The 18539-nt window shown below is 40.5% G+C and overlaps 1 protein-coding gene across 5 annotated transcripts in view; it reads right to left on the bottom strand.

The window, feature by feature from the left end:
* Window positions 1-13732, bottom strand: part of epb41a (erythrocyte membrane protein band 4.1a) — a 100990-nt gene extending 87258 nt beyond the window's left edge. For all 5 annotated transcript variants that reach the window (XM_042506789.1, XM_042506790.1, XM_042506791.1 and 2 more), the window contains exon 1: window positions 13608-13732. The gene's annotated coding sequence lies outside the window, so the exon portion shown is untranslated. The remainder of the gene's footprint in view (window positions 1-13607) is intronic.
* Between the last annotated feature and the right edge of the window lie 4807 nt (window positions 13733-18539).

Below are 18539 nucleotides of genomic sequence, written 5' to 3'. Positions count from 1 at the left end.
AGAAGTAGGGAGGCTAAGGGGCCATTGCCCCCCCCAAACCATAAAGAGTAGCTTCTTATTACATATAATAAAAGTGGTGCAGCTGTGTAGAAGATTAATTAAAAAGATAAAAATGAAACTGAAAAAACTAGCAAGAGAAACCCTGTCTGTTTATATATATATATATAATATATATATATATATATATATATATGAATAAAAGCATTAAATACAGTAATACAGAGTAGGAAAAAATCAATGTGATCGGCCCAGGCTTAACAAATAGACCAATGATGAGCAAGCAGTATGTGCAGGTACTACTCATGGGAATTGTATTGTCGTAGTATCACAGTCAGGGTTACTGGCATGACTCCAACTGTCCCGATCTTTAATTTTAGTGAAAGTGGAAAATGCAGGCAGACAGTTTGCAACACTGAGTGAGATATTTCACACAGGGTAGTACCGATGACCAGGGAGTGGCGCTTGAGGAAATATAAAATGTAAGTCATCCTGGTCTACATGATTTGTAGACCAAACCATGTAAATTTTATGTATGTCAAAGGATAATTGTGTTACAAGGTATACTTCCTGTTGCCAGTAGGTGCTGCATTGAGTATCATACGTTGATGTTCTCAGATGCAACCTTATCACACCCGTCAATCACACCTGTCAAATTTGGGGCCAATAAGTTATTGCAAACTAAACTTACAGCACCTTCCTGTTTGGTGGCAAATACTGCATTGCCACCGCAACAGCATTCATTGAAAACATATGATCTTCACAAGGAGGCATCATGACAGTCAGCATTTGTTACCAAGTTTGAGCTGAATGTGGTCAACTTGTAAGGGGATGCACCTAAAAATATAAATCATACAACTTCCTGTTTCCAGTAGGTGGCAGTATGCCGATAAGTTAAATGAGCTAAGCAGATGTGATCAGGTCGGGACTCTCATTAAGCATGAGAACTTTGGACAATGTTTGACTAAGTTACTACAACTTCCTGTTTCAAGGCAAAACATCGAAGTTGAAAATGGAGCAACACCCACATGGTATGATGAAAACTCAGAAATTGAAAAGCTTTTGATGTCACATGATCTTTAATTACAGTGTAAGTCGGAACAAGCAGGCACAGAGTTTCAATCCTTCAGTTAGATATTTCATGTGGGGTAATACTTCCTGTGGCCATTAGGTGGAGCTAGAGACCACACAAATTGTAAGTCATCTTGGTCTACATAATATACTATACGTATACAAAGTATAGTTGTGTTAAGAGGCTTACTTCCTTTTTCCAGTTGGTGGTGCTGTGATTATCATGGTTAATTGACATGTTGATGTGTTCAGGGCTGCACCTTGATCACACCAATCGGTTAATGCGAAGTGAAATTAGAACAACTTTCTGTTTGGCAGCGAAGACCATGTTGCCATGGCAACAATGTTCATGAAAAAGCTCTGAAATCACAAGCAGGCATCGTCAAGGTCTCAACACACTTCTTACCAAGTTTGAGCTGAATATGGTCAACTTGTAAGGAGGTACACATCAAAATATAACACGTATAACTCGCTGTCTCCAGTAGGTGGCGCTATGATGATAACTCAATTGAGCCATGCAGATGTGTCCAGGCCGGGACTCTTATCAAGCATGAAAAGTTTTGTGCGGATCAGATGATGTCTGGCTGAGTTACAACAACTTCCTGTGTCACGGCAAAACATAAAAGTTGGAAACCAAGCCACACCCACATGGTGTAATGAAAACTCAATTTTTTTAATCATTTGTTATGTCAAAGGTCTAATGTTCTTAGAAACCACATTTGAAGTCAACTGAATAAAATCTGGAGGAGATATACATCAAAGAAGAACACATTATTTTCATGTCATTTCCTGTGACCAGAAGTAGGGGGTTTTAAGAAATGGTAATGCTTATCATGTAGATGTTTTCAGGGTGGGACTGTCATCCACCATGTGAAGTTTGGTGAAGATTGGACCATGTCCCTAAGAGTTATAAACTACTTCCTGTTACCTACTGGTTCACTGTGAGACACGAAAATGTTTGGCCCATTAAAACTCACAAATCTAATAACTTTTGATGTCCCAGGCCTTCTGAAAGGATGTTTAAATTTTGAAGTCAATCGGATGAAATCTGTAGGACTTGTTCAAAAAGTTATGACCCCCCTGAAAGGCCTAAAATGCACAAAAATTGCACTTTCAATACAAAATGGCCGACTTCCTTTTGGGTTTTCGTTCGTCTTGGGGTGTTGCAAGTGCCTGCAAATTTTTGTAGGTGAAACAGCCTTTGGGGGCTCCCGTCTAGGGGGCGCTCATGAGCCATTTTTATAGGTCCAAGCCTGAGACCTATAAAATATCAACAAGTTCATCAGTTTTGACAAGGCTGCAAAGTTTTATGAGTCTTCCCGCATATTAAAGCCCTAGAAAAGCAAATTAATTTCAAGGAATAATAATAATTAAAGCTGCAAGCAGTGATGAATGGGCCCTCACACACCAACACAAGTCAAGGCTACTGGCAGGACTCTGAGTGATGCAATCATCCATTTCAGTGAAAGTCTGAAAAAGTATACAGAGAGTTTGGACCCTTGAGTAAGATATTTCACATGGTAAACTACATCCTTTGGACACACAAAATCTACGCCATCTTGGTCTACATCATTTGTAGACCAAAACATGTAGATTTCATGAAAATTAAAAGATACTTGTGGTACGAGGCGTACTTCCTGTTGCCAGTAGGTGGCTAAGTGAGTATCATAGTTCAAGGACTTGTTGATGTGATAAGGGCTGCAGCCTGACCACAACTGTGAAATCTGGGGCCAATGCAAAGTGAAGTTACAACAACTCCCTCTTTGGCGGCAACCACTGGATCTCCATGGTAACAGCATTCATGGTAAACCTATACTTCAGAGGGAAGCATCATTCAGGTCTTAAAGGTTTTGTCACCAGTTTTGAAGTCAATCAGAGCAGTCCATCAAAGAAGAAAGCATGTAATTTCCATGACATTTCATGTTGCCAGTAGGGGGCGCTATAAATAATGGTAACAGTTGTCATGTAGATGTGTTCAGGGCAAGACTGTACTGTACTGAATGTAATAACTTTTGATGTCCAGGGCCTTCTGAGAGGATGTTTAGATTTTGAAGTCAATCGGATGAAATCTGTAGGAGAAGATCGGAAAATTGTGACCCCTGAAAATGGCCAAAAATACACCAAAATTGTACATTCAATTCAAAATGGCTGACTTCCTGTTGGGTTTAGGGTATGGGTTCAGGAGGCTTTTTTGTAGGTCTTGGCCGGTTACACATGCCTCCCAAATTTTGTAGCACTAGGTGAAATGTACTACAGGGGCTGCTACGTTGAAATCTGTAGGGGGCGCTACAGAGCCATTTTGGCACATCAGTGCAAAAAGAATTACATCACATATCACATTTTAGGACTTCTGATGTGTGTGCCACGTTTGGTGAGTTTTGGTGCATGCTTTGCTCCTCACAAAGTGCTTCCAGTTTTATGGCGATTAATGCGTAACTTTGGCAATCGAGTTTGATGAAAACTCAAAAGTTTCATTTCTGTGCATCATGAAGGTCTTTACAGTATTCTAATTGAGTATGAGGTTAATTGAGTAAACCTGCTACAGGAGTAAAATCAAAGAGTAAAAAAGTAACTTCCTGCTACCAATAGGTGGCGCTATGACTATGATTCAAAATTGCACTGCAGATGTCTTCAAGCTTGGACTCACTCAATTCCTGGTTCATAGCAGAACATCCAAATTAGACGCCTCATACAGATCACACAGTGTGATGAAAACTCATGACTTGAATAACTTTTGCTGTCAAAGGTCTCATGAAGGTAGCCATAACATTTAAAGTCAATCTGATGAAAGCTCAAAATTACAACTTCAAATCAAAATGGCCGACTTCCTGCAGGTTTTACGATATAGCCCCAAGAGACATTTTTTGTAGGTCTTGGGGTGTTGCACAGGCCTCCTGTTCACAGCTGTAGGTGAAACGTGCTGCGGGGGCTGCTTCGTTGAAAATCAGAAGGGGGCACCACTGATACATTTCCTCCCACCCATGCACAAGACCATTAAAATATCAAATTTTACATCAGACCTGATAAGCTTGCAAAGTTTCATGACTTTTTGAAGATGCTAAAGCCCTTAAAAAGGCAATTTATTTGAGAGAAAAATAATGCCTTTCCCTGAGCTACTACCTTATCGTGGTGGAGGGGTTTGCATGTCCCAATGATCCAGGAGCTCAGCTGTCTGGGGCTTTATGTCCCTGGTAGGGTCACCCATGGCAAACAGGTCCTAGGGGAGGGACCAGACAAAGCATAGCTCACCGGACCCCTTATGAAGAAAAACATAAATGGTTCAAAGTTTTTTCCTAGCCCAGACACGGGTCACCGGGGCATCCCCCAGAGCCAGGCCTGGGGGTGGGGCTCGATGGCGAGCACCTGGGGCCGAGCCTTTACCCATGGGGCCCAGCTAGGCACAGCCCAAAGAGGCAGCGTGGGAACTCCTTCCCGTGAACTCACCACCCATAGGAGGGGCCAAAGGGGTTGGGTGTGATATGAGTTGGACGGCAGCCGAAGGCGGGGACCTTCGGTCCGATCCTCGGCTGCAGAAGCTAGCTCTACAGACATAGAACGTCACTTCTTTAGTGGGGAAGGAGCCTGATCTGGTGCGCTAGGTTGAGAAGGTCCAACTAGATATAGTCGGCCTTACCTTGACACATAGCATGGGTTTCAGAACCAGTCTTCTCAAAAGCGGTTGGACTCTCTTCACTCTGGAGTTGCTGGTGAGAGGCGCTGGGCAGGGGTGGCAATACTTATTGCCCCCCGACTTAGTGCCTGTATGTCGGAGTTTACCCCGGTGGACGAGAGGGTAGCCTCCCTCCGCCTAGGCCGCAGTTCGATGATCGACTTTGTAGTTGTGCCGTCAGACTTGCTACCGCATGTCTTGGTGAAGAGAGGGGCAGAACTGTCAACTGATCACCTGCTGATGAATTGGCTCCGATGGTGGGGGAGGATTATCATACTTAATTGACATGTTGATGTGTTCAGGGCTGCACCTTGAAATCTGGGACCAATGGGTTGATGCAAAGTGAAGTTACAACAACTTCCTGTTTGGCCACGAAGACCATGTTGCCATGGCAAAGCTTTTCTTACCAAGTTTGAGCTGAATATGGTCAACCTGTAAAGAGGTGCATCAAAATATAAAACATATAACCCACTGCCTCCAGTAGGTGGCCCTGTCATGATAACTCAATAGAGCCATGCAGATATGTTCAGGTTGGGACTCTTCTCAAGAGCAACTTCCTGTTTCAAGGCAAACATCGAAGTTGAAAACGTAGCCACTCCCACATGGTATGATGAAAAGTCAAAAATCGAAAAGCTTTTGATGTCACATGATCTTTGATTTCAGTTAAAGTCGGAACAAGCAGGCAGAGAGTTTTAATCCTTCAGTTAGATATTTCAAGTTGCAAAGATGATTAGATGTTGAAGGAACGAGATCAAACCAATGTTGTTCATCATAAAAACTGACATGTGGGCCAGACTGTAAAATGATTGTTTAATAGTAATTCTGCTGAAAGTGCTTATTATTCATATCTGTATCGCCACACAACAGTCTAACTTACAGAAATGGTAAATGAACTGTACTTGTATAGTGCTTTTCTAGTCTTTTTGTCCACTCAAAGCACTTCCACACTACATGTCACATTTACACACTGGTAGCCGAGGTTACTGTACGTGGTGCCACCTGCTACTCAGTAACCATTCACACATATGCACACTTCAATGACACAACACTGGGAGCAATATATGGTTCAGTATCTCGCCTAAGGATTAGGGCTGCAACTAACGATTTTTTTGAGAATGGATTAATTGGTCGATTATTTTTTCGATTAAGCGATGAATCTGATTTTTAAAAAATAAAAATAGAACTAATAATAAACATCACAGATTATCATTGACAACAGTAGAAAAAGTGCATAAACGGGCAGCTGCTTGAACTTTTTACTGCAGTTTAAAAGTATCCCCCGTCACAGAGATTAGGAAATACAAAGACGGCTGTTTTACTCCAACTTCATTGCTTCCCTGTCAAAACAAAAGCCCTCTGACAGCTCTCTGTGGACAAAATCCCATCAGTTGCTGATACAAGGCATTTTATTTTGAAACATTCACAGGGCCGTGTTGTAGGCTGTGCAGGAGCTTGTATGACTTCATAAATGAGTGGAATTTGTGCTTCTAAATGTGGAAATACAGTACTAATATCTGCGGGCAGCGCTGCAGCAGCGACGTTTCAACAACGTTGCATGTGTGAAAATCACAAGCATAGCATTAGCATAGCAGTTCCGCAAGGCTGAAGTCACGCACTTCTGATGTGCATTGTGTGAAACAGGCTGCTTTCATTTTAGATGCTGCATCATAACCATACTGTACCATGCCGTGTCACTTTGGCATATTTTTGCACACACTTCCTTGTTTTGTAAAACGTTAAGTGCTCCCAAACTTTTTTTCACGTTTTCGTACGAAACATTCTGCCTCCGTCATGCCTCTTCTAAACAACGGCTTCTCCGGTCTGCGTGACGTAAACAGTCCTGCGACACAGTGAGTGACCTAATAGTTGCGCGACACAATGAATCGATAATTTTATTCGTCGCCAACACATTTAATAATCGATTATAATCAATTTTATCGATTCATTGTTGCAGCAGCGCTAAGAATACTTCGTCATATTGCTTGGAGGAGCTGGGGATCAAACCGCAGACCCTCCAATTAGAGGACGACTCGCTCTACCTCTGAGCCCCAACCACCACTCTGTCCTTAAACAACCTCACATAAGTTTTCATTTTGTCTTTGGGTAATAACTTTTATACTAAAGTGAAAAAAATATAAAATACTAAACAGACTAAAACCCAATGAGAAGGTCTGAGCTGACGCTAATGAGGCATCCAGAGCAGCTTATACACCAGAATGTCTGAATGAGAAGAGAACTGGTAAGATTTGCTGAGTTCTGCAGTCAACAACAAGGAGAACACAGTAACTTTTTGCAAAGAAAAACTTTTTGACTCATAAGGTTACAGAGTTACAGAACACCAGCAAGACACAGACAACAATAAAAAATGGAGTAAGAACCTTTTTCACATTGAAATGTAAATGTGAGAAACACCTCACCTCTGGAACTATGTAATACTGAACTAAATTCATTTGAGCAATATCACACTCGAGGTCGTATGTTGTGCTTGTATATCATCACAGCTGTGATTCGGTCGTTGAAGATAATCACAGCAGTGATGATATCCAGCACAACACACGACCTTGAGTGTCATATGGCTTTTATACAACAGTTGTACAAGCGTCTTTTATTTGTTAATAGTAACAAGCAACAACAGATTATGATTTGTATGTTTAATTCATGAATTTTTGACTCCGCCGACACAAACAGTTCCGCAACCGCTGGACGTGGTAGCTGTTGCTTAGCAACGCATAAACATTTCCTGCTTGCTAATCTGTGTTAGCTCGGTCTTCATGTTATGCACTGATCAGATGCTTAGTATCATGAACATTTATCTCTGTGTTTTCAGTGAAATCAGAGTCTGTTAACAGACACTTTGGTGGCCTGTGAGATTCAGATGAGTTAGTAGGCTTTACACAGATCATATCGGCTATATCGGATCGGCTGATATTTGGCATTTTTTGAAATGATCGGGATTGGGCGTCATGTCATAAATCACCAATCCGATCAATGACGTCATGGTCATGTTGAAATTTTTTTAATCTGTCTCATTTACTCCAAACTAGTTTCACAGCATCGACATGTTTATTTGTTTGTATCCGAGAGCTAATGATTCATGATTAAAAAAACTTCATTTTCGTCTTCGTGCCTCTTCCTGTTTTGAGTACTGTCGCTATGTGACGGACAATAAAGTTTCTTTGAATCTTCACGACAGCAACATCTTTGTTTGCAACACAAACAAAGATGTCGGAGGTGTGGAAGTTTTTCAAAGTGAGAGAAACAGACATAGCACAAGCTATCTGCAATATATGCAACGCTACAGTACCTCGCGGGGGAACATTGGCAAAAACTTTCAACACGACAAATTTAATCAGGCACTTGGAAAAGATACATCCGGAGGAGCATGTCGAGTTCAAGAAACGCAGCGCGGAGAAAGAAAAAGAAAAGCAAACTCCGAAACGGATGCTAAAGCAAACCACTTTGGACAGTGCTGCTCGTCCGTATAGTCGGGACAGTGAGAAGGCAAGGGGTGGCACAAGGAGGCTGATGGAGTTTATTGTGCTGTCTGACCTGCCGTTTAATATTGTGGAGAACCCTGCATTTCAACGGCTGCTAACTTACTTTGATCCACGCTACCGCCTCCCAGGGCACACGTATTGCGGTGAGACAGGTCTGAGTGAGCTACACCGGGATGTCCATTCACGTGTAGAGAGCCTTCTGATGGAAGGCAATCCTTCTATCAGTTTCACTACAGACATTTGGTCCTCAGACGTCAGCCCAATGTCACTACTGAGTTTAACGGCCCAGTGGATTGAACTCAAACTTTAAACTCCGAGCTGCGGTCCTACACGCAAGGGAATTCCGCGAGTCACATTCTGCTGCAGCGTTGGTGACAAAATACCAGAACATGCTCCAGACGTGGCAGATTCCCAGAGAGAGACTCCACGTCGTACTGCTAAGTTGTGCTAATTATTTTTGTCTTGGGTTATATTTTTGATTGTCCAGACTGAACTTAACTGAACCTGTCAGTCCTTTAATGCCCTCCAGAGGTCATTGATGTTTAACAACCATCTTCCATTTTCGGTCAGGGAGGCAGACACCGTTTCAACTTTTAAGGGTAGACTTAAGACCTTCCTCTTTGATAAAGCTTATAATTAGGGCTGGCTCAGGCTGCCTGGACCAACCCATAGTTAGGCTGACATAGGTTTAACCTGCCGGGGGACTTCCTCTGATACGCTGAGCTCCTTTCCTTCTCTCAATGCCGCCATCAGAAATCATGCATGTCTGTTTACTGCATTGCCATGTGCAAGCTTAGCTTAGCTCTGTGATAGCCATGTGGTACTCTCACTACCTGGGGCTCGCGATTACAGAGCCTGGGTCTGTTGAACTGCACTACACTAATCCTGTTGCCTCTCGGGAGCGTTCCTGCTCCCTTGTTTCCTAGTTTCCCTGGATCCTGGCCGCAACCTTGACTGTGCCTGACCGTGGTGATAGCTGTGCTGATGCCGCGACCCTGCCTTTGGTTGTGCTCGTGCTGTGGCTGTACTGATTCTGTGCCCCCCGCTCGCCCTGATCGTGGTCTGGTCCTGGTTGCGTCGATGCTGTGATCTTGCCTTTGGACAACTCCCTTTCACATATGCATGAGACTGTTATCATCTCTATCAACATCATCATAGAGAGCAATTACTAATTTCACATCTACCATTATTGTAATATGACGTGCATCTGTTTCTATTATTCTGTGCCCCCCCCCCCCCCTCCCTCCCTCCCTCTCTCCCCCCTCCCCCCCCTCTCTTTCTCTTTCCTTTTTTGCCATGATTGTATTTCACTTGCTATTTACAACATCTATTGCTCGTCTGTCCGTCCTGGAAGAGGGATCCCTCACTATCCTCTACCGCTCTTCCTGAGGTTTCTTCCTCTTTTTTTTCCCCGTTACAGGGGTTCTTTTTGGGGAGTTTTTCCTTGGGTGATGTGAGGGTCTAAGGGCAGAGGGATGTCGTACACTGTAAAGCCCTCTGAGGCAAACCATGTTTTGTGATAATGGGCTATATAAATAAAACTGACTTGACTTGACTAACCCTTGTATCTCAGTCAGACTGGGGCATGGCAAGATTGATACTCAGGAAACAGCACATAAGTATATAAGTACATAAACAAGTAATTTAAATATTGCTACTCAGGTGATCGGATCGGTGATCGGTTATCGGTTTATTTAAACTCACTGATCGGTGATCGGCCCAAAAATCGTGATCGTGTAAAGCCTATGAGTTAGTTTGATCTGACAGTTTATCACTGCAGCGTGGGTCCACTTACCGCTGTGATCTCCATCACCTCAAGTCCCATATCAGACAGCATGTGTGTGTATGTCGGTGTCTCTCAGGCTGTGGATTGTGTCTGACAAGTGTGTGCCTGTCTCACTGCACATCCTTGTAACATCTGTAACAGCTGGTTTACTCTCACTGAACGGCAGTTTACCAAAACCCATCCATCACAGCTGCCCCCTCCTGGGCTTCCACATAACTTTTAGTAACTCCAATGCATGTACAGTCTGCTCAAACCACGCTTAAAAATCCCAGTCCTTTCTTGCTCGCCCCCCACTCCTCTCTAGAGATGACAATTTTGACACCGAAGATCGAACTGTTGCGAAACGTTTCGTCACTTCAGGCTTTGGCACGTAGCTTGAGACAGGTTTTAAAACATCATGTGATCGGTACCAAACCCAGACAGATTAAATCTCCATTAATAAATGAAACCATTAAAATGTTCAATGATGCCAATGGAGAGCCAGCGGGTTTTGAAATGTTTCAAAACGTGTCAAACCAATGGTTAAAAAGTATTGAAACGTTTCAAAGTTTCGAATTTGCCATCTCTACTCCTCTCTCTCTCCACTCTTCTTCTTTCTTCCCCCAACCTGACCAACTGACAGCTATGTGAAAAGCACCAACTAGCTGTTTGAACCTATGCTTACATCGTACTATAAACATATCCAACTTTTCAAACAGATCCCACTTTCACTCTTACACTAATTATTGGATTTTGAACTGCCGTGAAGTGGAGTGATACATGCAGAATTAAAAGGTTACAGTCCCAGTGATGTTGTACTCCTATATTAGCACTCATTCTCGACCAATCAAATTGCTTGGTCAGGACTAACTGTTGTATAAGAAATGTTAATGTGAAGTGTTTATTTTAATGTGAAGAACAAAGGACCCAGGCTCTGATGGTTTATGAAGTTAGCTCAAATCAGTTAGCATTTCAGTAAGAGTCATTTGAGGGCATTAAGTACAAAAATATCAAGTCAAAACCATAATTTTTAATTTTTGGAGTAAACAGCTACAGAGGTTATTCTGTTTGTATTCAAGGAATGAGAAGGAAGATTCTGTCCAAAATTACTTCATTTGTTAGTTAGAGATGAAGAAATATTTTCAAGAAGTGTAGTATTTATATAATGTATGAAGTTTGGAAGATGCACTGTATACACATGCCACACAGCCAGAGAGGACAGAGAAAGGCAGAAGAATAAAAAGCATTTTAAATGTCTTCTGATGAAATCCATGGACCTAATGACAGCTGTTTTCAACAAAGTCTGTTTGAAGGATATCAGAACCCCTGACTAACCTAAAACTCGCTGTGAAGTAAATGACAAATACTGGGTCACAACTACTCAAAGGTCCAATCGGTTTGTTATTTTCTCTCTATTTCATCAGTTTTATACCAGTTTTAACAATCACTAGAAAATTATAAACAAGGCATCTAGAGTATTACAATTCAAAGGAAAAGAACAGTGCAAGCTGGAGTTCATTTAGTGAAAACATTTTGCAGCTTCAATGACACAACTCTTATAGACACCGAAATCTGAAAAGTTGATTTTAATTTTTCAAAAAGCTAGGAAACAAATTACCTTTTAAAATGTCAGTAAATATAACTATGAATCTTAATTAATGTTTACTTTATCTATTGTTGTCAAGTTTAGTTAAAATGTAGTTATAATTACTTAATATATAATTTAATGACTTAAAATGACAATGTATATGAAATCAGTCTTTCTAAGGGTTTTTTTTTTCAGTACACCAAGTTTACTGTGCTCTGTCTCTGTATTCTGCTTGTTTCAAACCAGTCAATCATATTAGTATTTTCTTAAACATGTTAACAAAACAGAACTTGCAGATCTCCTACCTTCATCATTGGCTAAATCCTCTTTGTCATGTTCAGGTTAAGTCAGAATAACTCGGTTTACTGAAGTTGCTAAAACGTAGACAGAACAAGGTCATTCCTTGAATAATATAAGTATATTATAAGTTGCAACAACTTTGCAAAATTGTGTAAATACAGGTACACTGTAAGTAAACTTAATTAGATGCAAATTAAACATAAATTAAGATAAATAATTATATTTATTTTACTTTTTCAAGGCAATCCATTTCTAAGATTATTTAAGACAAACTCAGATTTTACAGTGTATATTATACTGTCACACAGAGGCATATGATGATTTCTGGGAGTTAAAGCAAACTGGGGATTAAAGATTTAAAAAAGAAAAAAAGAGTAAAAACTGCACAATGTAGGTCTTGTTATGTGAACATTTAACATTAAAGGGCAACTCCATGTTAATGTCTAATTCATATTGGTGCCCAAAGGATCCACTGTTGTGTAAAATAGAAGAGAAACATACTGTAGTTCTGTCACATCTCTGAATGAAAAACTGGGAAAAGGTGGGAAAAGATCAGTGCAGAGACCTCCGTAATCTAGTATAAAGGTACACAGTATGTGGAAAATCAGTAGAAGTATGTAGCAAACAGCACTGATGTAAAACAGGAGAGACAGTTAACAGCAGTTTTATTCTGCTACTCAGAAGGAGCGGATTCTTCTTCTCTAAAGGCTCACCTAACAGCGGACAGATGACACACTCCTGCAGGTGTGCACATGATGTCGCCTGGTTTGTTCATTCAGTGGCATCTAATTTATTAGCTCTTATTTCAAACCTGCACTGGCTGGAATATTTGCTGAGAGACACAGGAGTGTTTGATTATGTTTCTCATCAAAATATCAGCTGCTGGTTTTTACGTATTCTAATGTGGCCTGTTTGTCTTTTGATATGTCTGAGATATGTCACCTGAAATATTTTAATGAAGTGAAAATGGCCGTTCAGTCGTGCTACCAGCTTGGACAGCTGTTTGATAGCCTACATTGTTTAAAATATACCTCTGTTTTAATTAGCTTCATAGTTAAAGGAGACACAACCTGTTTTTCCACTTTACTGTACATTTGAAGTTATAATTATAGTTTATAAGATGTGGCGACCATTTAGCATGCTGTGGCTATAATGCATGATATGGAGCAGAGTATGGCCTCAGATAGAGGGCTGAGCCCCGCGTGTCCCCTGGCTCGGAGCGGCCCTGCTGATTGTACACAGTCAACAGTCTCCATGATGAGTCTATAGTCTACTGGAAAAACAGATGACATCGCCTAACGGCTGCCTCCTCCCTCTCTCACGGTGCACAACATGATGCAGCCACTACAGATATCACAAGTCTCATCACTAACACACTAAATCACCAACATTATCAGCTCCAACTCATCCTTAAACACAGGAATTCTGTCAGCAAAATCTCAAAGTATCGCTGTTTCCACAGAGCCAACGATCACATCTGCTGCCGAGCATATCATCAAAGACACTGCGCTCTTACATATCATAGAAAAATTCAGCATATTATTGGAAGACTTCATTTGAATAATTCTCGCTTTAATCGCGGTGTTTGCTCCACATTAAAGCCAGATCGTTCCACAGTGGGAACAATAAAGTGGCGGTAGGTGTACCTGTCTGCAAATGGCGCTCAATGTGAAAAAATGTCAACAAATTGTGTGAGAGCAGCCGCTCGCATCCACTCACCGCTCACTTCAGACGAACCAGCTCAACAAGAGATCCTGGATCAAGCAGGGCTCACTGCTCACTATTCCTTTCAGGCTCCAGAGAAACAAAGTGGGAATTCATGAGGTTATCAGCGGCTTTAACAATGTGTTTAGGTACCAGGAGCTACGCGTTTTGTTGGGTTAATCTGCCCTCAGCTCTGTCTGACAGGCAGACGGGAGAGGCACAACATCTCTCCTCTTATCTGCACAGCCAGGACAATTTCAGATTTTACTTTTTCATCCTTTTTTTTCCTTACAAATACTGTTTCTAAGACCAAGCATAAACTTTCAGGCTCGTGTGTTAACAACAATCAATACATAGCCAAAACAGATTTTAATTAAAAAGTCTACTCTAAAGGTACATGATAAATTTACATTTAATGATGCAGAAACAGAATGAATGGATGTAAATGTTAGATAGATAGATAGATAGATAGATAGATAGATAGATAGATAGATAGATAGATAGATAGATAGATTGCAATTTAATAATTGTGTTCCCTTTATAACGTGGATTTTAAATGGAATCACATTTAAAAACAAAAAAGTTTTGGTATTATACATAAGTGTCTGCCTATCATGTTTCACAAACAAGATCACTTAAATCTTAATATGGCTGGATTCAATGTGGAGACTTGTAGGCAGTGTGTTGCCTAAAAATGAAACAAAGTCAAACAAACAGAGCAGCAGATGGAGCTGTGACTATCAAGCTGCTGAGCCGTGAGTCCACACACCTAACTCCTCTACACAGTCTGCAGTGTCCCACAGGACTAGCATAATGGTCTTTAATCATAAACAGTTCATATTGGTGGAAAAAACTGTTACAGGGCAATATACTGAATTTTCCTAAAAATGAAGTAAGTTAATTTAATTAAAAATTAGTTGCAACTGGACCTCTTGTTCTTGAGCCCACAAGGCCAGTCAGAGCACTGTATCTAATTTAGAGATTAATTAACCCTTTAAAACCTAGAGCAACATCACAACATTCAAATGCCTTTCACAAGTATTTAAATAATTAATCCCTGAGCAAACTGGTGCGATTTCTTTTTTTTAAATGGCAAAAAGGGCAATGACTACCTTGGTAAGAAATGTTCCACAAATTGCAAGTAATTAATAGATTTAGAAGAGTATTTTGAACAAGCTGGGGAAAATGTCTAAGGGAGGTTACAGATGTATTATAACTTTTAAGCACTTTTACTTTTACTTTTTAAAAACTTTTTGTAGTTTAATGGGGGGGGGGGGGTTCCTGGTGTAATTTTTTTTTTTACTAATTTCTTGCTAATTTTAGAGTCATTTCTGCTTTTATTGCTCATCGCTTTTTTCCCATATTTTTGACAAAAAAGTATTTTTTTCAGGTTTCAAAGGGTTAATTAGTTTCATGATCTTTTTTATTTCTATTTACTTTGAATTTATTGATCTAGCAATCAAAGGCAAATTGATGTCTGATAATGTTTTTAAATTAACATCTTTTCTTGTTATAATTAACACTTTAAAAGTCTGTCTTTATTTATATTTAAAGTCCAGAAGACATATCCCTGCTTCTGTAACAGTTCTTTCATGAATTTGTGGTAATAACACTTTGAATGACTTTTTACTGGCTACTAATAAAATGATAAATATTATATAGAATAGATTCTTTATTTTGAGTTTTACTGTGCACTGCTCTACTAATAATAGCCCATTGACTGTAAATGCCATTGTAAATACATCAAAACAGGGTCGCCCTTTTGTCAAAAACAAACTGAACAAATGAAATGTCCAGCCTGTGAGACGCGTAGGGCTTTTCCATCCAGTAACACACCCTGTAGCTCCCCCCTCTTCTGCACAGGAGGCTGGAGCTTTGTATGTAATGAGGCAAGTGCATTTGTGGAAGCAGCCAATGAGAGCAGTGCAGGGAGAGGCCTGCTCCAATCACAGCTCAGAGCTCTTGTTAATGGCAGCGCTCCACCATCAGTAACCAAGGGTCCCTGTGCCATTAAATCAATGCATCCATTTTCACTCAGCATTGGAAACAGTGCATCAGCCAGAGAACACAGCACGTAGGCTCAACACATTTAAATTAATTCATAAAGATGTGAATTTAGTCTTCAACTAATGTTAATCCACAGCGAGATCCAATCCTACACGTGTTTGAGCATTATAGGTTACATAACAGACTGTAGTAGGCCCACAGTCTGAGTGCATGTGAAGGAAAGTTCTGTGATCAGATCGGGCAACACTCAGAACCTCCCATACATGACAGAAAAACATCTTAAAGGAGGAGAATAGAAATAAAAGGAGGCGGAAAGATTTACAGTGTCAACCCAACACGCAGCAGACTGCAGAGGAGACAACGTCCTTTGTAAATGTAATTATTCATTTTCTATCTGAACTGTCATATCCTCTATATTTTGCAATTGTATTCTGTTCGTTGTATTTGTTCTTATGCTTCATGTAAGCGTCTTTCAGTATTTTGTATTCTTTATTTTGTATTTGAATTTGTTTTCTTTTTGCAAAGTGCTATTTAAGTCCTATCTATTATTACTGCTATTATTACTATTATTATTATTATTATCATTATTATTACTTTCTTTCTGAGAGTGAAATGTTCAGATGAATGTCAGTTTCGCCCCTATGTGTGAAGTACAGATGAGTCAGTTAGCCTAGCTTTAAAGACTGGAAGCAGGGCGAACAGGTAGCCTGGCTCTGTGCACGGGAATAAAATACACCTACTATTTAACAAAAAAAATAGAAAACAACATTTTGTAATTTTAGTGGTAACTACGTGATGCATATCTTGCACCCTGCGTTATGGCTGCTGATGCTGCACTAAAGTACCGACAGATGCACACTGCTCATTCATTCAGTCATGCATCGTCCTTAACCGCTTTGCAAATGGACTGTACTTGTATAGCACTTTTCTAGTCTTTTTGACCACTCAAAGCGCTTTTACACTACATGACCCATTTATCAACTCACACACACTGGTGTCCGAGGCTACCGTACAAAGTGCCACCTGCTACTCAATAATCTTTCACACACACTCACACTCTGATGACATATCTTGCCCAAGGATACTTCGAAATGTTGCCTGGAGGAGCCGGGGATCAAACCACTGACCGCTCTACCACAGCCGCCTGTCCTCAAAAGGGTTGTGGGGGGGCTGGAGTCTATCCCAGCAGTCATTGGGGCGAGAGGCGGGGTACACCCTGTAATCTCCAGACTATCCCAGGGCTTGAAAACACTGTTGTTTCTCAAAAATAATTTCAGCTCTTATTACTCCTACAACTGCTGGCGGGTGTTCATTCATAGTGCTGAGATAGATCAGTCAGACACCACCGATGCACAGGTTTGTTTGCAGTTCTAACTCAGTTCTCCAGTATAAAATCTAATGTAAAGACGGAAACAATGAGGTTTAGGTCAGAACTTTTTATGTAAACAGTCAAATGTTTATCCAAGGCCTACCCACTACATGTGAAAGCTATTTGTGAACCGTTTGGAGTCCATGCAGGCTTTTGGCCTCTTTTGAAAGGTACCACTGAGGTTTTTTTTTTCCCAAGCTGTCAGAATCACAACTGGTATTAAGACACAGAAGTCTGAACACACTGAAGAAGAAGGCTTTCGTTTCCGCATTAATATTTTCTTAGAAACAGATGCCTGCAAATGAATGTAGGTGGGACTTATCAGCTGGGAAACATACAGTATGAAACCTTACTTAGTCCAACTTCAAATTTGATAACAATAAAACAGAACACTAACATTTTATACATTTTCTAAGGGTACATCAACACTTTGTCCAAAAAAGGCCATCTGGAGAATCAAAAGCACCTTTGGTATCATGGTCACAGACCAAGGATAAAATGGCTTCCGGTCTTGTACACCTAAATGTTCAGTCATAGTTTTGAGCTCTAATAAAAAGTGACCCCAGAGGTGTCTTATATCCAATATCAAGATCCAGTATCAGTGTTTCTGACAGAGTAAAGCATAAAGACACTAGTGCTTTTCTCTTCCTAAAACTAAATTTTGTACAAAAAGCCGAACAAAGTGCTACGGACAAGAGCAGTTTATAGAAAAAGGCGAGCAGGAACAGTACAGCTCCTCACATTCCCACTATCAAATCAGTCCTTATTCACCATAGAGCGCACATCCTCCCCTTCTCTTGCTGGAGTCTTCTGCTCTGTCAGATTGTCATAGAAAAACAGTCATCTGGTTAAAGGACGCTGTCTGGCATTTCAAGATTTTGCCAAGTTTCAGTGAATCACAGGACATTACAGTTCCTAATATCCTGTTGGAAACTGATGTAGCACAGAGGTCATCCAGCTTATTTTCCAACGCCTGTACAAAGACTAGCGGGATGCTAGTTCAGCTAGTGTCCATTTTCTACATCTCCTTGATATTCATTGATGTTTACATTTGAAAACCTCGACCTGGCAAGATAGCAGAAGTCAGCCGTAGGAGAGTTTGCAGACTGGTGAGTCGATTTTCTCATCCTGATGACTGACTAGAAGCCAAAGGCCACCACCGTCCAACACCAACAACCAAAAGCAATATTAACAGTTTCAAAATAGATATGAGAACATAAATGTATCACAAATTTAGCAGAAGTGACAGAGAGGTGACTGAAAACGTCACTATGTCACATAGTACCCTATCAGAGCATCCATTCCACCCTGCACTTGGACAGACAAAAAAACTCAAATAATGGTAATTCATAATTCATACTAAAGTAGATATACACACTAGATATACAATACACTTATTTGTGTAGAATTATGACATAGTATTTAAGATATAAGAATACATGATAAAATACTTACTTGTTGAGGTTAATGTTTCCTCCTTTCAAGAGCATCTGCCTCGGAATCATTAAATGCTGTTTTGCTCTCCGATATTTTTTGCCCTGATTCCTGGTTTTTATGTCCAGCACATTCTT

This window comes from Plectropomus leopardus, chromosome 18 (genome assembly GCF_008729295.1).
Source record: "Plectropomus leopardus isolate mb chromosome 18, YSFRI_Pleo_2.0, whole genome shotgun sequence".
In the NCBI taxonomy this organism is placed as follows: domain Eukaryota; kingdom Metazoa; phylum Chordata; class Actinopteri; order Perciformes; family Serranidae; genus Plectropomus; species Plectropomus leopardus.
This window is presented reverse-complemented; position numbering and strand designations above follow the sequence as displayed.